The following is a 27,206-nucleotide window of genomic DNA, read 5'->3' as shown; positions in this document are numbered from 1 at the left end:
CTATGACTAAAGTGGAGATGTGCATTACAAAAGCCAAGTGAGTACATACTTCCAAAGGTCAAAGGTACTCATAAGAGCAGAAATGCAACATTGTTAGTCATTGTTTCGATCCCATTAAATTTATTTCAATATAAGTTTGATTGAATTAAATGGAAGTTGCTTCCAAGAATATATATTTACGATTGAAATGATGCTGAAAAGCTGAAACCATTTTTTAAATCCCCATTTTATCATTTCATACAGCCACTAAGGGTATTCACAGTATGCAAGCCATGGCCATTTGAATAAAATTTCAGACCCTTAAAGGGCAGGATTGAAAAAGAGTAAATGTTGTATTTTCAAGCATTCTTATCAATATTCTTCAACATACTCAGTATCAACTGATAACACAATCAGATTGAGATGTCAGTCTAGTAAGGAATTTCTGTTGTCTATTGTTGCTCAGCTGGCCAACATAACTGCAGTTTCTCTAGCGCATCATGTATTGTGTGAGTCATCAAAACTGTGAATGGATCAATGACCTGCTCCTTTAGGAGAAACCCACAAATGCAGATTATAAGCAAGGGATATTATTCTTTAAAGGACTATTTTTAGAAAGCAGATATAACATGGCAGTATATATGATTTATAGTTAAATCCAAATGATGTAATTGTCTATATCCTCTAGATTAGAAAGAGATTTTAAACAGCAAAATAGTTATTATCACTAGGTCTGTGGGATTTTGTGGGCTTTTGGAGTCTGATCCCCGTAATATTTAAACTACAGCAGTTATGTAAGACTGTCTCCATGTTGTTTTGATGCCAATTCTTTAATGCACATCTAGCAGCAAAAACCTTCTTAGGAAAGACTTAATAAGACATTTGCTTATCAATGTCACTTTATTTTTTAATATTTAACATTAAAATTTAATACATGTTGACTTTTAGAGTTGCAAGAACCTTCCAATAAACAAGCAAGAAATATGGACCCAAGTTCCTTCAAGAATCTCCTCTTAGAAACTTTTTTGCAAGATCATTTACTGAAATTGGCTTTCTCCAACTGCACTGTTCTCCTACTGCTATAGTATTTCCGTAACCATAGCCGTGTTGTACAGGCCACTAGGACCTCTTCCATCCTTATCAAGGGGAGTGCTAACTTCCATACAACACACTATAGTATTTCCACAACAACTTCAACAAGATGTCTTTATTAGGCCTGAACAGAGTCATTCAGAACATGGTGATAACACAGACTACCTAGTTACATTGTCTTTTAACACCTGTTGAAGCTAACACAGGAGTCAGATATGTTAAGCCTCTGTTATATGCAATTAAATCTACTGAGAGTCAGTGTGGTGTAGTGGTTAAGAGCGGCAGACTCTAATCTGGAGAACCAAATGTAATTCCCCACTCCTCCACATGAAGCCTGCTGGGTGACCTTGGTCTAGTCTAGGACTGTTGAATTAAAAAAAATCGGTATAGTTCGGATTCGGCTGAATTCGGCCCGCTTAGATTCGGGATATGCCGAAGTCCTAACTCCCCTGCTTCAGGTCCGTGCAATTCGGCAGGAATTCAAAGTTCGGGGAAAAAATTCGGCCGAATAAAGCCATTAAAAACACAACCGTGCCTTTCCGCGGCTCTGGGGGGGCATTTTGGGGGTAGAGGTCCCAAACTTTCAGCAGAGCTTCAAAGGACACTTCTTGAAAGACCCCCCAAGTTTTGTAAATATTGGGTCGGGGGGGGCTGAGATATGGGCCCCGAAAGGGGTCCCCCCACCCTTAATGTGCATCTCTGAGCAGAGCTTGCCGCCCACGCACAAAGCTCCCAGCCCCGACAAACAGCTGAGAAGTTTGCAAAGCATTGCAACACAACTGCAAAGCAACACGACTGCAGAACAACACAACCTTGTAAGAAACACCTTTGCAACTGTGCAAAGCAACACCTGACACCTGGGAGTTTGCAAACCATGGAAAGGGACAGAGGCAGCTAGCTATGCATAATGAGCAGGGGGGGTGGAATGTCCCCTTTGGCATGGGACTTCAAATGCATTCTTTAAGTCACCATTTGAAAACCAGTTTTGAGCAAGCATCCAAATAGACCTAACCGCTCTTATGAATGAGGGAAAACCTGAAGACACACAACTGAAACCCCCCCCCTCAAACCAGGGAGAGAGAGACTCGACGGGGAACACACTCCCCAGGTAGAACTGGCAATAGCCCCCTTTGGCTCCCCCCCCCACCCACAGAAACTGCTCCCTCCCCCCACACACACAGACTCTGCTTCCCCCCCACACACACACACACAGGAGAAAAATTATAGATTAAAGCCCCCAAAGGGGTCTTACTGTGGCTGTCTTCTGTTCCATCAGGAGGGGCTGGGGAGGACTGGGTAATCCAAGACGATTCCATTTAGGCACGGGACGTTTTGCTCTGGAGATGCATACAGGATCCCATTCATCCCAATAGGGGAAAGGGGAAAGCCCATATCTCGGGACCCCCTGACCCAATGTTTACAAAACTTGGGTGGTCTCTTAAGAAGGCTTGTCTGAAGCTCCGCTCAAAGTTTGGGATCTGCACCCCCAAAAATGAGCCCCCTGCAGCCACGGAAAGAGAAAAGGGGGGAGCTGATATTTCTGCCCCCACTGATCCCATCTTTACAAAACTTGGGTGGTATCTTAAGAAGGATTGTCTGAAGCTATGCTGAAAGTTTGGGGGCTGTATCCCTAAAAAAGCGCCCCCTGCAGCCACGGAAATGGAAAAGGGGGGAGGGAAAAGGGGTGGAGCCCATATCTCGAGACCCCCTGACCCAATGTTTACAAAACTTGGGGGGTATCTTAAGAAGGCTCATCTGAAGCTCCACTGAAAGTTTGGGGTCTATACCCTTAAAAATGCGCCCCCTGCAGCCATGGAAAGAAAAAAGGGGGGAGCCCATATCTCGGGACCCCCTGACCCAATGTTTACAAAACTTGGGTGGTCTCTTAAGAAGGCTTGTCTGAATCTCTGCTGAAAGTTTGGGGTTTGTACCCCCCAAAATACACCCCCTGCAGCCACAGAAAGGAGCAAATGTGCACAAGCACCCCCCCCACACACACACACACACATACACGAGGATTTCCCTCTCTCTCTCCCTCCCCGGCCGGACCACACATCAACTAATTCTTCCAGTACTCAATCCTGACTGGCCAGAAGAAGACCCAGCTTGGCCACCGATTGGCCGGGGAAGGAGAATGCTGCTTACTGACGGTTATGCTGCTTACTGACACCCCGAATTGGCCGGATTTATTCGTGAACTCCCGAACTCGCTGAAATCGGCTCCCCCGGTTTCCCGCCATTTTTGAGTTCGGTTCGTCTCAAACTAAAAAACACCGAATCAGGGGAAATTCGGCTGTTTTTCAGTTCAGGCTGAACCGAATCAACAGCCCTAGTCTAGTCACAGTTATCTCAGAACTCTCTCAGCCCCATCTATCCCACAAAGTGTCTGTTGTGGAGAGGGGAAGGGAAAGCAATTGTAAGCTGCTTTGAGACTCCTTAAAGGTAGAGAAGAGTGGGATATAAAAACCCAACTCCTCTTCCTCTTCTCCTGCAATTTCTTGTTTGTGCCCCTTCACCCACAGTTAATATTTTCCTATCTCTTTCCCCTTTGTTGTATATATATTTATTCTGATTAAGGTTTCACCTTAACATATGATGAAACAGCTCACAAAGATTTCAATCCTAAAAATATTTTCCTGGGATTAAGCTCTACTGAATAAATTGGAATTTACTTCAAAGCCTTGCTTAGCATTGCTCCCAAAAAAAGACTTAATGTGCCTCTCCTTTTTGTTTTATATGTGATATATCTTCGGAATAGGAAAATAACATTTCCATGTGCTCCTGTGTTTGAAAAGGAAAGGTGGCATCTACTGTGAGGTAAATTACAGAGTTTTTACAAGACAGGCCAGTCTAATGATATGCAGGGATCTGTCACTGGACAAATTTGTTTCCTACTAGCTTAAACATTCTGCTGTACAGACCACATGCACCCCAACTCATTGGCTGCTTTGATCAACATAATGCATGGAAAGCTTCCTTTGTTATTTAGTTGTAGTCTCATACAGGACTATAAAATTGTTTGTGGTAACAGCTGGTTGTTCTCACAGGATTAAGAAAAATCTCAAACGTAGACATTACAACATATATTAGCTTAGTGAAACACTCAGTCACCCAAAAAACAAACAAGCTGAACATCCATCTAGCTTCACCACAGATTTGTCTTTTTTTTAAAAAAGCCAGAGATTTAACTAATAGATATTTAATTATCCACTTTGAGAAGAAGTTGAAGGAAGGGGGTCACTAAGGTTGCCAGGTCCCTCTTCACCACCAACGGGAGGTTTTTGGGGCGAAGCTTGAAGAGGGCAGGGTTTGGGGAGGGGAGGGACCTCAATGACATAGAGTCCAATGGCCAAAGTGGCCATTTTCTCCAGGTGAACTGACCTCTATCGGCTGGAGATCAGTTGTAAAAGCAGGAGATCACCTTCCACCACCTGGAGGCTGGCAACCCTAGAGGTCACTCTTTTTCTATATGTTCAAATTTACAAAGGAAACGCAAAGCCCAGACAAAAATCAGAATTACCCTTCATTTAATTAACCTCTTTCTACTGCTCCACTTTGCTTCACTCAATTACAGAATATTGGCATATATTTAGCTATCAAAGAGGCAAAAATGGAGGTGACCCTGCCCAATTAAGACAGGTATGTTCTCCTGCTGAGCTTGATTTCTATGAAGCTCTCAACATGCCTAATTGGGTGTGGAGAGAGGAGAAGGCAGCCATTCTAATGGCAATGCCATTCCACGTGTATAGAATTAACTAAAATTTGTCTACACAGGGCTACTATGTCAGAGCACACTTTAATTTGCCCTTGACATCCTTTCCCTGAGTTGACTCCTTTTCCTTGCATTTGAGATGGAAGGAGCCTGAAACTTTGCATCCTTTCTCTCCTCCACCATCCTAATATCAGTCCTAAACATAATATGTGTTCAAATCTTATGGATTCATATTTACTGTTAAAGCCACTGCCACTAGAAGGCAGAACAGAGCCAATTTTTCATGTATACAGCGAAGCCATTTTTTAGTTCTTCCCACTGAAACCTTATCTGATTAGAGGGATACAATGTAAATTCTTTGAATTTGTAATGTTCTATAAACTGTCCTGACCTGGATGGCCCAGGCTAGCCTTATCTTGTCAGATCAGAAGCTAAGCAGGGTCAGCCCTGGTTAGTATTTGGATGGGAGACCACCAAGGAACACCAGGGTTGCTGTGCAGAGGAAGGCACTGACAAACCACCTCTGTTAATCTCCTGCCATGAAAACCCCAAAAGGGGTCACCATAAGTCAGCTGCTACTTGAAGGTTCTTCACACACACATACATAAACTGTCATCATAACTTTTCTTAAACATTGCAATTTCCAATATTTCCTGTTTTCATATCCAGTGTAATATGCTGAAGTGACTTTAACCAGCATATCGCACTTCTCTCAAATAGCTTTCCATATTAGTTTCCTAAGGAGGTAGCCATGTCAGTTTGTTGCAGAAAAAACAAACAATAGTTGTGTGGCCCATTAAGACTAACAAGTTTTCGTTCACTAATAAACTTAGGTGGACTAGACCCTATTTCTTCAGATACATCTGATGAAGTGGGCTCTCCTCCATGAACGTTAATGCTAGAATTAAAGAAAGAAAAATGTCGCAAGACTTGTATTCTGCTCCAAAACAGAAAACACCTCATGAACATGCTTAAGGTTTTTTAAAAAAAGAAAAACATTGATTTCCGTTTTAGTCCCCAGGTGCCAACAAACAAGTGTAAAAGTATCCAAAAAGCTTACATTTTTCAAAAATTATTTGTTACTTCCAGTCATACCTATTGAAAATACCCACTGTCTTTCACGTCATAGAATGTACCAGTTGCCAAAGGATTTGTAGCTGTTCCTGGATCATATCCTCTTTGTATCAGTAAGGGGCACAACAAAAGAAATCTCTCACCATGCATCCCTCTCACAGATAAGTAACAGATGGCCATTTCTTTAGTTGATGGTTATCTTTTTACTAGAATTGCCATGTTTAATTAATGAATTAGTTAGATTGATCAAATAAACTGAAGCCATTTTTTACCATAGAGCTTTGCCCCAATACCAGAGCATCTCTGCAATCGTCAGCGACATGATGACGTCTCTCCCGGTACATGCCAGAAATGACATTGCCACGTTTAGGATGACAGAGGCCTTGGCCTAACTTAACTGCCAGTATGTTTCCCCACTGGCTGGCTGAATGGTATCGGGGTGGGGTGGCAAAGTGGGGGATGCCCCACTACCAGTGGAGGTCTGGCAACCCTAACTCCCACTCACCCCAGAATTGCCTACCCACTGCAAGAAATATGGAAAGCATCTTTGGCAAGCCCATGGCTTGGTCAGGCATTTAATGGGCCCCGTCATTGACTGGATGAAGTCTTTAAAAATGTTGTGGCAACAGAGAGTCAAACAAGCAGCTGGAAATCTACTCTAACTTGCTCATTCTCTACTGTTCTAAGATTTTTGCTCTCATGGAAAGGATCACAACTCCTGGGAGACACAAACCTTTCCATGAAAACAAAAAAGAACTAAAAAGAGAGAGTATGTAGGTAGCCCGCAGTGGAACCTTCTGCTTGCTGCTTAGAGAAAGGATAGACACTGAAGGAGGAAGATGAGCAGAAGCAGCAGGAACCTCAACCAGAAGCTGACACCCTTGAGATCCATTGTCTTGGAAGGGTTTATGGTTTAACACATGAGAACAAAAAGCCGAAGGACATAGGTGGACATTTGGTTCTTAACCTCCATCCCCTCCTTCTGGTGATAAAGAGGAAGGTAAGAGAATAGACCTCTGCTAAAGAGGTGATTTTATTGTGGATTTATTGACCAAGGCCCACCCAAATCCAGACACTGATACTGAGGAACATGAAATACCTTCCACTTACTGTGTGAATATGGCTGCCGCGTTTATCTTTAACAGGCCCTTTGCCTTTACCAGCTGCATAACAGGTAGGGGAAAGATCAACAGTCAAAACTTCCCCTTTCACAGCATCTCCATAGTAGGGAGAATTTTTCCATAGCATACAATCCAGTAGATGAATCACGCTGTAGTGCAACAATAGATCAATATCCAAGCCTGTGGATGCAGCCATATACATAACCGCAGTCTTCATATACACTCACTGGTGATGATTTGGGAGCAAACAAAATGCTCATACAGTGAATCATCACTCGTTTGGACCATGTGTCACTGCAAGAACAATGGTGTCTTGCTGGCACAGCTGACTCTACTTGGTTGACTGACTAAGTAACCTGCTAATGCAGATGTTAACAGGCTTGTTACTATAGCTTTGTGGTCTGGTTGGAAAGGACTACTCTACAAACACTTCTGTGTAAATTTGCTTGCCCACAGTAATGCACTTGTGTAAGAGCTGAGATCTGGCCCAGGATGAATAGACGCCTATGATGAGTGGTCTAAGAAACAGACCAACAACTGTATAAAAGCAACGTTAGTCAGTAGGACTAGCAAGGGCAGGAATGCTTTCTTGGCAGACTGTGCCAGACCCCAAAGATCAGCTGATTTTCTGTCTAAAATGCTAACAATTTCAGTCAATATCCAGACTTCTTATTGCACTTAAAGAAACAGAGCTTTTTCAACTTCTGAACAACATTCATGTTTATAGTACTTTTTGGTCAAAGGATTATATTAATATCATACAGCCCTGAGAAATCAGACAACCAACCAATCTTAGCAGTCCAGCCCTCATGTAATGTCCAAAAGAGGTACATGAGCACTTGCCTATGGAGAAGGAATGTTCAGACTCAGGGATACCTCATCCTTTCCATAATGACATTATAGTGGACGTTTAAAAAGAGAGAGAGATGCATGGCTGTTATCATTTCCTGTAATATCCAAAACTGTCCTGAGATTGGTTGCTGAACTAGCCATGCTAGTTTCCTGGGAAAACTTTCCTGGGAGCAAACCCCATTGAATAGGAGCAGGGTTCTCAGTAGACCTGCTCAGGATTGCTCTCTGTCCTTTACATATGGCATTAGTTCAAATGAATTCACTTTGGGGTAAAACATGGAATTGAATTGGCAAATCTCCCACACAATTTACATATATACATGTGTACATGCATATCCATTCATCGGAATACATTCATGTACATAGGTCAGGGATGCAGCTTGTTGCCACTCTATCTCTATGCTTGGTCAAACTGTCAGTTTACAATATCTGAAAGGGGTATATTCCGTATTCTCGTACACATATATACCCCCTTGATCCACTTGTCTTATGGAATGGTTGGAAAATCTGTGATTTTTCAGTCTAGAAAAAAGACAGCAAAGAGAGTACATTGTACCGGTTTATAAAATTATACATAGGGTAGAGAAAGCGGACAGACATAGCTTTTACTCACTCTCCTGTAATACTACAACTTGGTGGCACCCAATGAAAATTTTTGGGAAGTAGGTTCAGGATAACCAAAAGGAAGTACTTCTTTATTCAGTAAGTAATTACACTGTGGAATTCATCATTAAAAGGGAGTTAAACAGATACTTGGAGAAGAGGTCCAACAATGGCTACCAGCCATAAATAGTGACAGTAAACCTCTGAATACCAGTGCTAGGAGTCAGCATCAAGGAAAGGCCTTGGTCTCTATCTGTCTGTATGGCCTTCCAAGACACCTGGCTGGCGACTGTGTGAAACAGTGCTAGACAACAGGATCTACTCATATTCTTATCTTATTTGCTCACTTCTACTCTGTGCTTGAAGTAAACTACTTAGGAAGGCGGAATAGCTAATCTGTGAAGTACAGCAATGGCTATATCTACTGCAAGCCCCTCTGTCTTGAACAGAGGCTAAGTAAATGACTTTTTCTATACATCCTAGACTTACCATTCTAATTTGTTTTTCTATGCAGAGATATAACAGATACATAACCATATGAAAGCGCTAAATAGGCATATCACTGCTGCACAGACAGTATCTTGTTTCTGTAAATGAAATGCATTACGCAGGGAGATGGTAGAGTCTCAGACTGAGCAGTAAATTGCCGTGCTGTGTTTTTCATCGAAATAAGTTAAATACACTGGGGACAGCTGGCATGGCAATTACAATTACACTACCCATTAGGATTATACTAACCCAAGACCTTTCAGGTTCCCCACAAACTTGTATGGACAGAATAGCAGTTTAAGAGCAGTAACTTCTATCTAGATTAAATAAGTATTGGTATTCAACTGATTTAATTTATAAATTTATAAATATTTAGGGGGTGTACTTTGTGTTTTTTATGGCTAAGTGACAATGAACACTGCAGTTTCCAATTTAGAAGTGTGGAATTTGGGGAAATGCTTCATAAGACGTAACAGAAGATACCACATTAACTTTCTACTTCCAGTGCTAAGCAAGCAGTCAGGAAGTCTTGTCTACACACTGGTTTATTTTGTTCATGTATAATAAAATCCATAAGAACCAAAGTTATCTAATGAAAGGCATTTATCCAATTATGGCATTAATGGGAGAAACTACGCAACTCCGTTTACAGGTATGGTCTAATTTATATTGAGTAGAAATATATTGACAAACTCCCATTGGCTTTAAAGGAGGGGGGCTACTGCTATAGTGGGGCATCTCCCAACCCAAGCTGTCTGTTCTCCACTTGACAAGCTGGCAGAAATGATTTTCAAAATAAACAGTGTGATTTCAACAGGGGTTATCTGTTATCTCCAGGGAATCCCCTGAAGGGGGGCAGGGTGCCCTTTAAACAGATCTGTGCCTCCCAGTCAGGAGGCACAGATCTGTTTAAAGGGCACCCCGCGCCTCTCCAGGGAATCCCCCTGAAAGGGGGCGGGGTGCCCTTTAAACAGATCTGTGCTTCCCGGCCGGGAGGCGCAGATCTGTTTAAAGGGCACCCCGCGCCTCACCAGGGAATCCCCCTGAAGGGGGGCGGGGTGCCCTTTAAACAGATCTGTGCCTCCCAGTTGGGAGGCGCAGATCTGTTTAAAGGGCCCCCGCGCGCCTTCAGGGAATCCCCCTGAAGGCGCGCGGGGGGGCGAATTTTTCCCTGAACTCCGGATCCCCCTGAATTTCCGGGGATCCGAAGCGGGGGAGTTCGGACTTCGGCACGGCCCGAATAAAAACGGGCCGAATTTTGCCAAAGCCGAACTATACCGAATTTTTTTTTCAACAGCCCTAATCTGATTTACTTTTAGTTTTTTGTTTTGTTTAGAATTTTATCTTTTTGAAAATTTTTGGAAATGTTGAAAGACCTGCTTTTTGTATTGTTTGATAAAAGATATTATGAGTCCTATGGTTGTTGTCCCACATCCACATGGACCACCGGAACCCAGTTCCTTCATTCCCTTGGGAGTCAGTCCCACAGCCACCTGGGATATGAAGAGGGGAGCAAGGAATCGACCCCCACCTAAAGGGCCTCTCTCCCTTCCCCCTTTGGGATGCCGGGTGCCTGGTATCCATCAGCAATTTTGTTTCTAGTTCCCCTTCTCTCCTGAAGGGCATGCCAACCACCCAGGAGAACCAGGAAAGGAACAACCTCCACCAATTTTTGTTCTCTTCTGTTTACAATGTTCAGCTTTCTCTTCTTTAAGAAACCTCAGTGTTTTATGAATGCTACATCCTAATACAATATGTGTACTGTCTGTGGTTATTATTAACAACCTACATAAGGCTGCCCCCTGACATAGCTCGCTATTAACATCATTTGTTTCTATCATATGAATACCTGCCTGCTCTTCAAAATCTAATAGCAACCAGGTGCTCTCTCTCTCCTTGGGAAATGCAGAGAGGGGAAACAAACCACGGAGCAACTCTTCTCTCAGCAGCCGCTGCTAGTTTATATATATATGCCTGCTAGCCCCTTCTGGCTAGATTTCTCCCTGCAGGGGCCCCCTTCTACCAGAAGAAGATGACTGCATTCAGCTCTCTCCACCTCAATCGTTGTTGTTTTTCTTGTTCTTCTTCAATATTGTCTGCCTGGCTTACAGGTACTATGCTCTCACAAGGCACCTTTCCAGTCGCTAATATGTCTAAAGTCTATTTTAAGCATACAGGTCTCTACTCTCGAGCCGCTGCAGTGACTGATGGAACCCCCTGCTGCATGCTCCTCCATGCCACCTCCAGGCAGGAAATTCCTGGGTAGCAGCAACACTGGTTAAGCTGCTGCAACCGCCCTGCCAGTTCAGTACCTTCATGAGGTCACCTGAGAAGGGAGGGAAACCCATGGTGGGCTTACAAGGATGCATGTGGGAGGGAGCAACAAAGCGTCCCATCATAAGCGGTTTTTACTAATTAGGCATATGTAATCTATATATTTCTGTAGTAAGCCAGCATCTCAACCCCCACAAGGGTGGCACGGGAATATCTCCCCCGGAATGTGTATCTATGCATTGCTGTAACTGGTTCAAGTGGGACCCTGCATTGATATTTATATCCAGGGCTCCCCCTCGTGCCAACCTCCTGGGCAGACCTGGACAAGCCCCAAGGATGTCATCCACCTCACCACCCAACTATCCTTAGCGTGTTTTGTTTTGTTCTTCTCTTTTGACTTTCCAAGGTGGGGTTGCCGTTTGACATCCTCAAAGAAAAAATTAGAGGGTGGGGGTGAGGTAGTTTCGCGGATGGCGAGGCAGCACGGCCACAGTGAAGACGGACCCATCAGCCGTGCAAATTCTGATTTCCGTCTGATGGCCGCCTAGCTAGTGGTGCCTTGGCCGTGAGGATGAACGGGGTGTGCAAGCACAGGGGTTGGTCCAGTTCTGGACTGCCCTCCCGTTCCATGAATGGTGACGATGCCTCAGACAGCGTCAAGGGCCTCCGAGCCATTCACATTCAAGATCAAGGGACCCTCACTTCCCCAAAACCAACTGTGCCCTTGGAAAGCCAACCTCCTATCTCTGCTTTGTATGTGTTGTCGCCTTGGTGAAAGCTATTACAGCGGTCTGACACCTGTCAGAATGCTGCAAACTGTTAGGTACCCATCATGCTGTATTGTTTTGAAATTTGCATATGCCAGGCCCCCGGGTGCATGATTAGAACTCTCTATTAGCATAGCTGGGCTCCACCTCCAGCAAAAGAAGCCCAGTATAGGAACCAAGCAAGAGTGTATTGAGTGCCTCCTTGCACTTTCATTTTCTATTCTTTTACCAGTATAGGGGAGGTCCTCTCCCAAGGAGGTGATTCTACCCTGACCATATAGAATCACCCCATCAGAAAGAGATCTCGGGGTTCTGGACGCGTCCCTCACAGGAAGGCAAATCCAGAACCAGAGCAACACCCGTGCAGTCAGTGGTCTCACCGAGGCCACCGAATGGGTGCGCATTCACTGGTGGCCGTGCAGTCATGCCATCTGGGAAAGCAAGCTCATTACATGCAACTGGGTCTCAATCCAGCATAGCCTTGCAACCCAAAGTACTTTCAATCTATGGTTCTTTTCTAATGCTTTTCTAAAAATATTGTCTTATGTGTTCTGAAACCGGAAAGGGAACAGTCGTACAAGAGCTGATTTTGAAGACTTAATTTTAGTGATTAACTTTAAGTTTGTAAATGTTCATGCAATACCATAATGCCTTGCGCCGTATGTAGATGTCTCCCCACCTCCCTCGGACTAGCTTAACCCATGCTAGCCCCCGTTGGAGCCAGAGAGACGGAAGACCTCAAAAGCGAAAGTAATTAGCACCTCCTCCGAAGCGGAAGAAGCCGATTCCAGCCGACCATGGTCGAAGCAACCTCTATGCATTTTAATGTAACCTCGCCCTTATGCCAAGCCCTTTTTATATCAATGGACTGAAGGGGGAGTGATGTTTTGGTTTGTTCTTTTTCTTTTCCAAGGCACCTTCAGCGAATCACCAGCGGTCTATCTCACTGTTTTCTTTTTGCTATGACTTTTAAGAGTGCAAAGTTTTTTTTCCTTTTTACATCTGGCAGTTTTGCCCAAGGTTTTTTTTTTCCTTTGTACTCTATGTTTGCATTACTTAATTAAGTATTGCCTAGTAATCATTAAGTGCCTATACCTGTATACAAATATTTAAGTGCTGGTTTTAGTTTCATAGTTTAGAAATATGAGTTTAGTAAGAGGTTAATGAAATCACTGTTTTATTTGTTGTTTATATATGTATTGAAGATTGAACCTGCTGCATTGAGCCATCCAATGCAGTTGTTTTAAATATGCTTGCAAATTCAAAAACTCATATTCCTCTTTAAAGTGTACTGAGTTCCATAGGCATTCCCCTTTTTAATCCGACATGGTTTTTAGCTTAGTAATTAATGGTTCCCAGACCCCTTTGGCTTGTGCATCTCAGGTTTATGCATCTTCAATCAAGGTCTTCAAGCAAGTATCCAGGTCGTCTTCTCCAGTTGTGTTGGCATCTCCACTAGAAGTGTCGATGTCAACAAGGGGGGGAATTGTGAGCATACGGGTTGCCAATCTCCTGGACTGGTCATGGCAACCCTGGCAGATGCATGCAGCAGCCTTTCCAGACCAAGCGGCAAGCCTGTGCCGCCGCGGAAAGGACTCCTTTTCATCCCGCAAAACCGGCAGTCAAAGAGCAGCAGCCAAGGCAGTCCCTCCAGCTAACCAGAGGGCATCCATGTTCCTGTGTATCCTGCTCCAGTGAAAGCCATATTGCAGGGAATACGTCCAGTCATGTAGCCTGCACCAACACCCCTCCCCTTGCAACATCGGACTAGTTAAGCAAAAGCCATTCAGAGACATTGAGATAACGATCCCTGGACATTAGCAAAGATCGCACCTATTGTTTACGCTCATTAAGCACATCAGCAAGAATCTCCTGGTTTCTTCCTGGTTGCACAAGTCACTGGCATTAGAATAGATTTCCAAATTCCAACCTCCCCACCCAGGAAGCCAGCCATTAAGGGCTCTGCCACCTTTTGTTTTACCACCTGGATGTTCCAGACAGCCCCCACCCCCTGAAAGAGTATAACTGAATCCTGAAAGTCCATACAATCCCTACCTTAGGACTGGCCATTTCATACAGACTGCCACTCTCTGCCGGAGTGGGCAGCCATGCTGGAGCACGCAGGGGACAACCCATGCCCTGTTTTTATCCCAGACCCCCTCGGCCCCCCTTTTATTCATTTTTGATCCTATGGAACTCTGGACTACTGGAAAGGTATCGTATATCCCATGAAAATATTCCTGCCACCTGGCAAAAGTCTCTTCCTATTACCTGTTATTCCTAGATTCTCTGTATGTTTGTGATGCACCATTTGAATGCTTGAATACATAAACACTATTAATTTTGAATCCTTTTGCCTCTGTCTTTATTCCAAGGTCACACAATATGGGCTCTGGTATAGTTGGCTGCGATCTCGCTATATAAATACATAGTTACCGATTGCTCAAGCTAATTTCCCCATTCAAAGAGCAATTCGGGTAACAAATATATCTTTATTCAATGATTTTGACAGATTTTGCACTGATTACTCCTAAATAATTGTCTCAGCCTACTCATTGAAATGTAACATTCTTTAGCTCTGTGGTCTTCAGTCTGGGTGTCCAAGAGAAAGGCTTTTGCTGTGAACCTGTAGAAAATCAAGTTTAACTTGATAAAGTTTCCCACATCAAGAAAATTACAGAAACCAAAGCTGTGCAGAAAAGAAGACCTTTTTTGTTTATGGAATATGAAAAGCCTAGCTGACACAATATATGGCATTTTAAGGAAAACAGGTCTTTCATTCTTTCAGCACTGACTCTGCAAGCACAATGGCAGGCTTGAGATTTCAGAAAGCCAGCTAGGAAAAGCACCAGGCTGTCAGAACAATTTCAGATGGGAGCATAGAAATAAACACAGTGGCTTTTAGAAACCTGTAATGCTTGGAGAACCTTGAAGATATTTCTGTACAGCATGCCCTTTACACGGTAGAAGACAGCCCTTTGGGTAGGGTTGCCAGGTCCCTCTTTGCCACCGGCAGGAGGTTTTTGGGGCGGAGCCTGAGGAGGGAGGGGTTTGGGGAGGGAAGGGAAGGGACTTCAATGCCATAGAGTCCAATTGCCAAACTGGCCATTTTCTCCAGGTGAATTGATCTCTATCGGCTGGAGTTCAGTTGTAATAGCAGGAGATCTCCAGCTACTACCTGGAGGTTGGCAGCCCTACCTTTGGGTGAGTTGCAGGTCAGCGCCAAGTGGAAGAGCACTAGTGAAGCTGTTCATAAAGCCTACCTAAAAAGAACTACAAGTGTGATCCTCAAATGAGGAGGAGGAGGAGAAGAAGAAGAAGAAGAAGAAGAGTTGGTTTTTATATGCTGACTTTCTATACCACTCAAACCAGCTTACAATCACCTTCCCCTCCTTACCCTGTGAGGTAGATGAGGCTGAGAGAGCTCTAACTAAGCTGTTGCTTGCCCAAGGCCACCCAGCTGGCTTCGTGTGTAGGAGTGGGGAAACAAATCCAGTCCACCAGATTAGCGTCCGCCGCTCATGTGGAGGAGTGGGGAATCAAACTCAGTTCTCCAGATCAGACTCCACCGCTCTTAACCACTACACCACGCTGGCAGTGGTGACTTCTTAAAACCTACAGTAGCTCACACTGGTTGCAGCTTTGTTCCAATAGTACCTACTGCAACCCAGATGACTTTCCAGGCAGCCAGGGAACAGCCACAATCCCTCATAGTGAGGATCTTAAGAATTATAGGGGCAAGCCTAGTTTATATGTTCAGTGTATCACTGTGATGCAGTGGACAGAGTGACAGACTAGGATCCGGGAGATCCAGGTTTGAATCCCTACTCTGCATTGGAAGCTTGCTGGGTGACCCTGAGCCAACCACACACTGCAAGTCTAACCTACCTCACAGGGTTGTTGTGACGATAAAAAAGAGATGGATGCAAATCATGTTTGGTCCCCACTGGGGAGAAAGGCGGGGTATAAATGAAGTAAATAAATAAATAGAAGCAAGCAATGCAGTTTTTTTTGGAACAAAACCACCCTGCAGGGTAAAGGCTGAATTTTGCACAGTCTCCAATAGCGTTGGCCACATGAAGCTTCGTTAGTCCAAATGTATACATTTCTGCTTTATTTATTAAAATATTTATATCCTGATTTTCAGACTGAAGAACTCATAAAGTGTCCTGCTATAATAACATCTCTACAATAATCTGAAAACCCTAAGAACAGAGCGCAGGAATAAAACAAAGCTCAAATAAACACATAACTGTCACACCATCAAAGAATCAGCCTTCATCCCCATAACACACCACCACCAACTAGCACAGTTCAGAACCAACAAAACAATCCAACATCTACTCACGGTGAACTTAAATCAACAGCCTGAGGGAAAAGAAAGTTAACCGGACACTTTTTATCACTTGCTTTGTACAAGGAGTCCAAAGTATGGTTCTCCCTCTGCCCACATTTTATCCTCATAATAATCACTTTTGCATTCCTCTCACAGGGCCTTCTGGTCCTTTTTTCTGAACAATGGCGCAGACTGTCACTGCCCATCCTCAGATATTTACAGTGGCAGCTCCGACACTTGAAATGGTATGCCCAAAGCAGTACACTTTGCCCCAACTCTCATAAACTTTAGAAAGAGGTTTAAGGCCATGTTGTTGGACAAGCCTTTCAATAAGGGTTGCCAACCTCCAGGTGGTGCTGCAGAGCTCCTGCTAAGCTGATCTCCAGGAGACAGAGATCAGTTCACCTGGAGAAAATGACCACTTTGGAAGGTGGAATCTATGACATTATACCTCATTGAAGTCCCCCTTCAAACCGTGGCCTCCTCAGACTCCACCCCCAGAATCTCTAGGTCTTTTCCAGCCTAGAACTGGCAACGCTACTGTCAACACCTAAACTGTTTGTTGACCTGACAGCAATAGATTTTTATTGGTTACGGTTGTGTTTTTCTTCTGTGATGTTTATGGATATATATTGTTTGATCCTGGAGCCTACTAAAGCACCTTGAATTCCTTCAGGGAGAAAGGTGGTTTTAAAAATAAAAATAATTTTTCCAAAAAAGAAAAATGTGGATGGAGCCAGATATACCTCATTGGAAAGGCTGTTCAATTCTGGTCCTGCCACCAAGAAGGCCCTTTCATGTATAACTACTTAACAAACTTCAGAAGGCTCATAGAACAGGTCCTTGTCGAATGATCTTGTAGCATCAGTCTGAAGCAGGCAGTCCTTCAAGTATCCAAAACATTCAGGGCTTTAAAGATTAAAACCAGCTCTTTGAATTGGGCCCATGAACAAACTGCAACTTAAGTCTTATATCATCAGTTATATTGACTCTGAGCCCACAATCCTAAGAACATTCTCCTGGTAGTAAGACTCATTAAATAACACTAGACTTACTTTGGAGTGGACCTACTTAGGACTTAGGGTTGCCAACTGCCAGGCAGTAGCAGGAGATCTCCTGCTAATTCATCTGATCTCCAGCTGATAGAGATCAGATCACCTGGAGAAAAATGGCTGCTTTGGCCATTGAACTCTATGGCATTGAAGTCCCTCCCCTCCCCAAACCCCACCCTCCTCAGGCTCCACCCCAAAAATATCCTGCCGGTGGTGAAGAGGGACCTAGCAACCCTATTAGGACTGTTGTCTAAAACCTGCTAATTCTAGAGAAATACCTCTTGCAGTAACCTAAAAACAACGTGAAGAGAGAACTGGTCCACAGTTACATAGTCACTTCTTCTAAGAAAGGTCAGTTTCATATACAGGCAGTTCAATGTAGGTTAGTTCTGAGCTGGCAAAACCCTTTGTGGTTTCATCTCTATGGAAAGTGGAAACAGCAGGGCCTGACATCATCACTTTCTCTTCATTATGTAGTTAGATCCTAGTCAAGAAACTGTTTATCATGTCTGCAACAGTGCCACCAGAAACACCTCAATTAGATACTATCCGGCAGTGCCCTATGACCACAATACTTTCCCCACGTACTTACAGTGGCTAGAGTATTCTTTATATTTGCATTGTTGAGATCAGAAATAGCACATCTAAAATTGCTTAAATTAGAGCCACATGGACATCTCATAGACTTTTCTCTGTAGGTATGCAACTCTAAAGCCATGAGTGTCAATAACTGATATTGCAGTGCGTCGGGACAGTGCGAGCCGGCGTTCCCTGCCCCGATGGCCAGCTGGGAGGCGGGCAGGGCCGCACAGAGCCGTCTCGCGCCGTCCCGATGCGCACGCGCGGCTCTATATGGCCCCGCCTGCCTCCCAGCTGGCCGTCGGGGCGGGGAACGCCGGCTCGCGCCATCCCGACGCGCACGCGCCCAGCCGGCATTCATTCCATAAGACACACAGACATTTCCCCTCACTTTTGAGGAGGAAAAAAGTGTGTCTTATGGAGAGAAAAATACGGTAATTATGAGAACAGACAGCCAATGCTCCATAAATCCCTCTGGAACAGACACGCCAACACCTACGTACATCCCAGTTCTTTCAGAGACCACAAGGACCTGAAGTTCCCCATCAGGAATCACTTCAGATAACTGTTAATGGAAAAGTTAACATTCCTCTTTGTTTCCCATGTATCGAAACATTTTGTGTTTGATCTAACTCCATTTAACAGGTTGCCATTCATATTGCATGAATTAGACTTCTGATTGAATTCTCAGGTCTCTGACAAATAGGAACATACCCATTTGAAAATAAAATGCAAACCTATAAGTGAAATTTAGTCCCATATGTACCTACTAAGGGCTTCGTGGTTCACTCTATCCATGTTTCATTCTGTTTCCTTATAATGTTGGTCACAGCATAAGGCTGAGGGATCACCTCCAGTAACCACTCTCAGAGCAGCAATATCTAGCTATATGGAGACAGCAATATAACACCTTTTGTTATGAAAACAGAGGACTGATGGATTGTACTGTAGCATACGATCTTTAAATAACTACTGGAGCCACTTTAAGGAAGGTGATCCACATCACGGTGCGATGTGCAGAACACACTCCATCACCTCTCTGCCTGCATAATGCTGCATGTGACATATACTTTTATACCCCCGACAGTGTGATCCCCCTCCCAAGACAGTCAAAATGGGGGGGTCTCTTTTTGTAATAGTTTCAGTCTCTCATCAGCATCCAACAAACACAGCAAAAAATTCTATCTCAGGTTACATGTTGCAAGCCACTATACTATTTTCAACATTTAATAACACCAGCATGCTATACTCTGTTGGGAACAAGAGGCAAGTGAACAATCATGTTCATTTATGTTGTTGATTCAAATACCAGACATAGCAGGTGTATGACCACCTATTTTCTCCAGCTGTAAGCGGACCTTATTAAGACAAGACCTTCATAGACACACAATTGCAGACTCCATTTTCACCAACTTGTCCATACATCTCTTTCCCTAGCGTGCATCAAACTCTTCTCCTAATGAGTGTTCCAGAGTGCTCTGGAGAAAAAAAGTTTTTTAAAAGCTTCCAAACATAGTATCCTCAGCTAATTTTTATTAAGTATCTGGAAAGCTCCTCTTGCTTGATAGATTTCCTAGGATCCCACTCTTCTTCACATGTCAATATGTATGATTGTGTGCTGCTTAGATGAAGGTGATAAAATTCCATTTGCACAGCTGGCAATTAATACATTGTGCCTGAACTACTCTGAATACAACACACAGGAACTGACACCTTGTGACAGAACTATGGCTTATTCTATTTTTTTAAGTTGAATGTATTTTTACCTGCATGATGGTGCTAAATTCAAAGAAATAAAATAGAATAAACCAGAGTTCTGTCACAAGATGTCAGTTTCTGTGTGTTCTTTTCAAAGTAGCCCAGGCTAGCCCAACTACATCAGGTCTCAGAAGCTAAGTAAAGTCAGCCCTGGTTAATACTTGGACGGGAAACCACCAAGAAAGTCCAGGGATCCCACACAGAGGCAAGCAATGGGGAAATCACCTCTGAGCATCTCTTGCCATGAAAACCCTATGGGGTTGCCATAAGTTGGCTGTGACTTGACAGCAAACAAACTAACAAACATGAGTGAGCAGTTAAGTTTTATGTCTGGAGGGTAAATGTAACCTTACTTTAGGGAAGAATAGACATGGTGCAAAGAAGTCATCTAGTTAACTATACTCTCAGGCCACAACATTTGGCTTTACTCCCCGCCTCCTTGCACCATCCCATAGAACGAGTTATGGCCGCTAATTGTAATTAACAGTGCAAACCTAAGCAGAGTTACTCCAGTCTAAATTGACTGAAATCATAGAACTGTGCTTGTGGTTTGCAGCCCTATTCTAAAAAATGCTGGGAGATTTTTGGTGCAATGCTTTTACAGAGTGGAGTTTCAGGAGGACATGCCATCATTTCCAGGTGACGCTTAGGAATTCCTCCAATCTCTATGGGGAAGACCATAAACCTAGGAGAAATTCCTAGAGTATCACCATAGATGCCATCCCCCTATTTTTTTCTCCCACTTCTGAAATGTTCAAGGGCAGGGGATTGAGGGTAGGGAATTGGCCACTGCCAACAGGCAACTGGCAAACAAAACTACACAAGTAATCACATGCCACCCCCTCCCTCATCAACAAACACACCCAAGAACCAAAAGAAGGTCTATGAGAACTTTTTTGTCTCCTGTTGCATCAACTGAATTTTGTCATGATCAAAGTACAGATCATCAGTTCATTAGCAAATTCTGAATACCAGTTCAGAAGATGATGTCTATAATGGTGTACTATAAGATGGCTGCTCCTAGTGCCACTGAAGGCAGCTGCTACATTTCAAAAGTAGCTTCCTTCTTTCTGTTAATTGCATAAGTTCAAATGAACATATATGAGCCTAAAGTCATCACAGCAGTTCAGCACAATATTATCACTGAAACTGGCTGTCACCTACTCTTTTGGTTGCCACAACCCTTCACATTTGCTAGAGGGAAAGAATAATCTATTTATCTTCATAAACTTCATTAGTGTTTGTGTGGGAAGGAATAACAGGCAAGTAAAAGGGTGAAGCCCAATGTGCTAGGCGATAAATGTCACTGATACAAATATTTGAATCTGTTTACAAGGCAGCCTATTAAACCCTTTTGAAAATTCATGCTGTGATGGGGATGCTTTCTGCCAAGAAACTCCAGCATAAACAAATGAAAGACAGCTAACACATTTGTTTTGACATCTAGAAAACCAAAGATATTGGAAGGAGCCAAATAGATGCTAGAGAACAGCATGTAGCAACAGAAAAACATTGCACGACGGTAAGAAATGCAGATTGGGGGTCTTCCAGTCTACAGCTAGAGCCAATTCTGGCACTTTTACAGAAATTAATTTTGATTGGAATTACAGCTGAATTACGAGATGCTATACAGGACTGGAAATGGAGCACAGGGAAAGCCCCTAAGATTTTGCTATAAATACAGAGTCCAATGAGTTTCCACAATATATCTGCTTTAAGGAAGGGCTTTTTGAAGCTGGTAAACTTGTTACCATCACCCCTAACGAGGCATAGTTCATAGAACTTTTTGCTAGACCAAGTTGAGTTTCTAAGAATTTGACCTTTTTGACCTCAGAGCATGTATGAATCAGGCAAAAGGAAGACACAGAAAGATGAGTTTTCAAGATGACATCCCTACAGAAGGAGGTGGACTGCTTGGTGGCCCACTGTGACCATTTTGCTCAATGCTTTTCAGTTAAAATCTTCCACATCCATACTGACTTGGTTGGATTCTACATTAGCAATGACAGGGTCAGATGGTTCCAAGGTATTGACTTGTCCATCTGTTTTGGGATACTTTTCAGTTTATTCAATTTGAGGATGTGGGCAGAATCCTTGGAGGTTTGAGGCCTGTATGACCCTTGCCCTTCTTGGCTACTTACATCTGCCAAGGAGGGGGGATGCTGGCTGACTGGTCCCAGGAGACAGTAAATGCCTACCTGAAGAGGAGGTGGTCGCCCCATCTCTGTGTCTAGGAGAGTTGAATAACTACTGTCCAGTTACAAATGTACCATTCTTGAGCAAGGTAACGGAACTAGTGGGGCAGGGCAACTTCAGGGAATTCTGTTCCAATCTGATTTCAGGCTTGGTTATGGGACTGAAATGGCCTTGCTTGCCCTGGTGGATGACACTGGCCATTCAACCCTGTTAATCCTCCAGGACCTCTTGGTAGCTTTTGATACTACAAATCATGGTATCCTTCTCGACCACCTTTCAGTGGAACTGGGAGGCACTGTTATGCAGCAGTTTTGGTCCTACCTTAAAGGTAGGTTTTAGAAACATACTTCTGGTGCACTACTGCTCTGCCCCTTGGCCTCTTGGGCCCTAAAGGTTTTGTCTCCCCCCCCCCATACTTTTCAACATCTGCAAGAATCTCACACTTCCAGCAGATCCCAGGGAGGGTGTGGAAACCACGAACAGGTGATTTCAGGTGGTTTTGGGATGGATTAGAGCTAACAAACTGACACTTAATTCTGACAAAACAGCAGTGCTACTGGGTGTGGGGGAGGTTTGACCCAGGAATTGGCATATCTCCTGTTCTGGATGGAGTTGCACTTCTGTAAAGGAGCAGGTTTATAGTTATTAAAGGAGCAGGCTGAAATCTCATTTATGTAAGGCTGGAAATAGGGTTGCCAACTTAGGAAATTCCTGGAGATTTGGAGATAGTACATGGGGAGGGCAGAGTTAGGGGAAATGATGTATCTCAGCAGGGATATGATGCCATAGAGTTCATCCTCCAAAGCTACCATTTCCTCCATGGGATTTGATCTCTCTAGTATGTAGTCTCTGTATAATAGTGGGAGAATTCCAGGCAAACCTTACTGAGAGTCCTAAACCTTATTGACCTAATACATTCTCCTGGCACCAGTTTAAGGTTTGCCTCTCTTTTTGCTTTTTCAAAAAAAAAAAAAAGTGCTGTCTCATTTATCTGAAACAAACTGAGCCATTAGTCTGAGGTTTGGATCTCAGGGCAGTTTTTATGCTACCTTGTGTGTGCATTGTTACAACTATGGATGGTTTTATCTCATGCAATTATAATGTCAACTTCAGCTAGAGCAATAAAATGTTACTGGCTTCTTACTTCTTTTCATCTGCCAGCAGATGAGCCTCAGATAGCTGACTCTGCTGCTCCTACTTCAAGCGTGGAGATTTGGGAGTGGATTCTTTAATAGAAAAGAACCTGCATGTATCTCTGTGGCTGTGGAGCTGATTTTATTGTTATACGCATGCCCACTAATAGTATCAGGCCATGGAAGTTTACAGATAAGTTCAGTATCCATTAAGTAGACCATTTCACACATTCTTGAACTGTGTAGTATGAATGCAGGGGAGCAGATCATACCAAATTCCATGAACGTTTTCATTTGTGAACAGTATCTACAGGTCCAGAAATTCTAAGGGCAACCAGAAGAACTCTGAAGAGTCATGCTCCCACAACAAACTTGTAAGCATGTGTAGGTTCTTTTCACAAAGGACTGTGTTAAAAGTGCTGGAAAAGAGAATTAATCATGCAATACAAAGTCCCTCATGATGCCTTAAAGGTCTTACTAGAAAAAATTGATATACAACAACTCTCTACCCAAAATAGGGAATTTCTACTGGCAGCAATTTCTATACTGCTACTGGCAGCAAAATTTCTGATTGCCTCCTACTGGAAAAAGGCTAGGATGCCTTCCACTGGGAAGTGGTATGAGAAGGTGTAGAATCTTTTAATTTTAGATAAGATAGCTTCCCAACTCAAAGTAGCAAATAACTTATCTTACTCTACAAACTTTTTAAATAGATGGCTGCCTTTTCTAGAATATGTGGAGAAGGGGGCATCATGAAGTAAACGATGCCCATGAAACTATCGTTATGATTTGCATGTATTAAGTTCTGCTAAGTGAATACAATAAATGGTATGTTTTCTGTAAAAAGCAGCGATGTATAATAGACCAAGTATCAAAACATATCTCAACTGTACAAGTATGTTTAACCTACTGCTGTTGTATTTTTATTTATTTATTGTTATTATAAACTAAACTTAAAAGAGTTGTTTTTTTAAAGTGTAGGAAAAGGGGGTGACACTTCCCACTCCCTGCATTTTCAGGATGGTTTAAAAACATGTCAAAAGAGCTATTGTTAGTGTTGCCAGGTCCCTCTTCACGGGGTTTTTTTGGGGGTGGAGCCTGAGGAGGGCTCTATCGGCTGGAGATCAGTTGTAATAGCAGGCGATCTCCAGGTACTACCTGGAGTTTGGCAACCCTAGCTATTGTGTCCTTTCTAAAGCAGCCAGAAATCACAGTGACTGTCACACCTGTGCCATACAGCACAAATGGATGGATGTGGCCTGTGATCTCTTAACCCTTAAGGAGATAAAACCTCACCCTCCCCAAACTCTCATAATTTTGCAAGGAGTGCAAAATCTTTGCAAAGCCTGGGCACAGAGTTAGCAGGACATAAAGATGTCCTAGAAACCTCTGGAGGTGGAGTCGAGGAATCTCTGTTTTACATCTCCCTATAGCCTCTTCTTATGCAGTCAGGAGCTATAACTCTCGCTAGACCTCTAGACCCAGTCAAAATGAATGTAGACTAGCAAGCAATCAAAGTAGTATGTTGATTTTTCAGAAGGGCTTTCTGTTACGATGTAAGTAGAGCATTTGAAAAAGCAGCATGTGCTGTTCCTTTACAAAGATGTGAACTGGTGAGAAGGCCCATTAAAATTATTAAATTTCTCGGGGCAGAGTTTCAGCTGCACATACATAAGTCTCCAGTCTCTCCGGACACCCTGCTAAACTGGTTTGCTAAGAACGCAATGAATGCCTTTGAAAGTGAAGTTGAGTTATACCCCTTGCAATATGTCCCTTTCACAGCCAAGTCACTTGATTTAATAAAGAAAAACCTCCTTTTGCACTCACACTATTAGCTAGAAAAAAGGGAAAAGTCAACAGAGTCAGTCAGCACCGCCACAAAAATGAAATGCTAAATCCAGACAGCATCACAAATCTAAGTGTGATCCCTTCCCTGGGACCTTTTCAATCTCTTTCTCAGACAAGAAGTAGCTGGCAGTTACTCCTCAACCTATAACCTTCTTAATTATACACACACACACCCCGCCACTACTTAAGGAAATACACAGATTTCTATGACATACTCTACATTTAGAAGCTTAAAACAATTTTGCATACCTAGTTTAGGACATGTTATGATTCAGAGGTTTTCATCCTAGAATAACAGCTCAAATCTGTAACAAATGTTACCAACCATCCATTATTACATTGTCCAGCCAGCAAAACCAGAGTTTGGCAAGTAACCAGCACTGAGGTTTGAAAAGCCATTTAGCTTCAGAACCACCCAGAAAAGATTTTTTTTTCACTACTGACTCCAGGGCTGAATCTGCTAGGTATCACCTATAAGTCAGCTGTTTCTGCCAGGCTTGGTTTATGACCCACAAGATCTTGTCAGGCTCTGCCATGACTCACGTATGAGGTTCTACCTGACTCTACCCATTGCTGAGGGAGCCAGTATTTTTTAAACCAAAAATTGACAAAGTCATTCTACAAAGACATAACATTCCAAGGTATTACAGCCACATACCCTTATTTACTCTCTTCAGTTATTTACCCATCTCTCCAATTTCAACCTGTCTCAGTTTACTAATTATAACAATCTAGTTTTGTTTTTTTTAGAGAGAGAGGGTGGGATGGGAGTGAATATTGCCAACTCGCTTCAATCTTCAGTTTTTTTGCCTACAAGTAAAAAAACCAGAAGTAGATGTGCCAGAACAAAATTTTATGTAATTAAGTACGAGTACCACCACACAGGAGACTTGAGTAAAGAAGCTTCCACTACAATTTCACACAGAACCCCAATTTTGCCGGATGGGGAACAGATCAAAAAAGAAATATCCAACTCCCATTACAGGTCCAGACAGCTGTTGTCATGTGTATTTTGTTGAGCAGAGAGGATGTCAATTATATAAATGGGTTTGAACTAATCACCCTATATTTGTGCATGCATCAAAATACTCAAGGGTAGTTTTCATTACTGAGGAATTGAAGCTGCTGAAGAAAGTATAACTGGAAATCACATTTCCATGTGCTAGCAGAATGTCACTGTTTCAAATGCATAACACAGTATGAGACGCATAGTATTTTGGAATAAATCTAACACATAACACATCACTAAAATGAAATTTTACCAACAATGTTTTTAGAGGAAGGTTCTATACCTTTTCATAAAAACTTCAGTTTTCTTTAATGCATTTTTAATGTGGTTATTCAGGAAAGGGAGGTGAAACTGCTAGCATAACAACTTTAATCTTTTGCCATCCTGCCCTCCTTAGTAACTTTTCATACTGGCAAGTTCTGATTAAAGTCTAATTAAAAGCAAACAAATCATATCAAAATGATCAATCAATAAATCAATTGTTGCAGTGAGGCTGTGGTTCAGAAGTAGAGCATCTGTTTTGCAGACAGAAGATCCCTGGTTCAATCCTTGGCATCTCTCATTAAAAAGGTTCAGGTACAAGGTAATATGAACAAGGTTGCCAGGCCTCCACCAGGATCAGAGGGATCCCCTGCCCCCTGCCCTGGCATCCCAGCAAAGCTCAGAGCAGTGGCAGAAGAAAAATAAAATTGAAAAATGGCCATCTGGCCAACAGCATGACATCACTTTTGGTGAAACTCCAGCAGTGATGTCAGTCCTCTCTAGGGATCACCAGAAACTCTATGGTAAAATCATATTGTTTCTGGCGATTCCTAAAGAGGCATGTCACTTCTGGGTTTTCACCCAAAGTGACTCATACTGTTGCTGCTAGCCCCCAATGTTGTCCCCCTCTCCCAGCCTAGCAACTCTATATGTGAAAGTAGGGTTGTGCATATCAATAAACCCAAACCAAAAATAAACCTGAAATTAGCTGTTTCAGTAAATTTCAGGATTTGGGTTTACTGAACGTCAAAACCTGGGGATAAAGCTGAAGCCAAATAAGTGATTCCTGAAAAAGCCGAATAGAAATTCGGCTATTCAGGTTCAGCTATTTGCCTTTGCTCAGAGGCATGGCTCTGTGCTTTCTCCCCTTTTTCTTTCTTTCTTTCTTTCTTTCTTTCTTTCTTTCTTTCTTTCTTTCTTTCTTTCTGACTGGTTTTGTTAGGGCCCCATAGTTGGGGCCCTTTTGAGATGGGGATCATGTAATCGGAGCCAACTTGATCTGACCAACATTGCAGGTATATCACCCAACAGAAGACTAGTCTGCATAGCAGAAGAGTCTTTAAAAGACAGG

At 43.0% G+C, this 27,206-nt stretch overlaps 1 protein-coding gene and 1 non-coding gene across 2 annotated transcripts in view; both read right to left on the bottom strand.

The window, feature by feature from the left end:
• TRABD2B (TraB domain containing 2B) overlaps nt 1-27,206 on the bottom strand; it is a 369,519-nt gene that overhangs the window by 274,355 nt on the left and 67,958 nt on the right. The gene's annotated exons all lie outside the window — the stretch shown is intronic.
• LOC130474075 (U6atac minor spliceosomal RNA) lies at nt 1,021-1,149 on the bottom strand. Its single transcript, XR_008933222.1, has one exon. It is a non-coding gene; the product is annotated as a U6atac minor spliceosomal RNA (small nuclear RNA).

This window comes from Euleptes europaea, chromosome 2, assembly GCF_029931775.1.
Source record: "Euleptes europaea isolate rEulEur1 chromosome 2, rEulEur1.hap1, whole genome shotgun sequence".
Lineage (NCBI taxonomy): Eukaryota > Metazoa > Chordata > Lepidosauria > Squamata > Sphaerodactylidae > Euleptes > Euleptes europaea.
The sequence above is the reverse complement of the archived record's forward strand: the minus strand, read 5'-3'. Positions and strand labels throughout refer to the sequence as shown.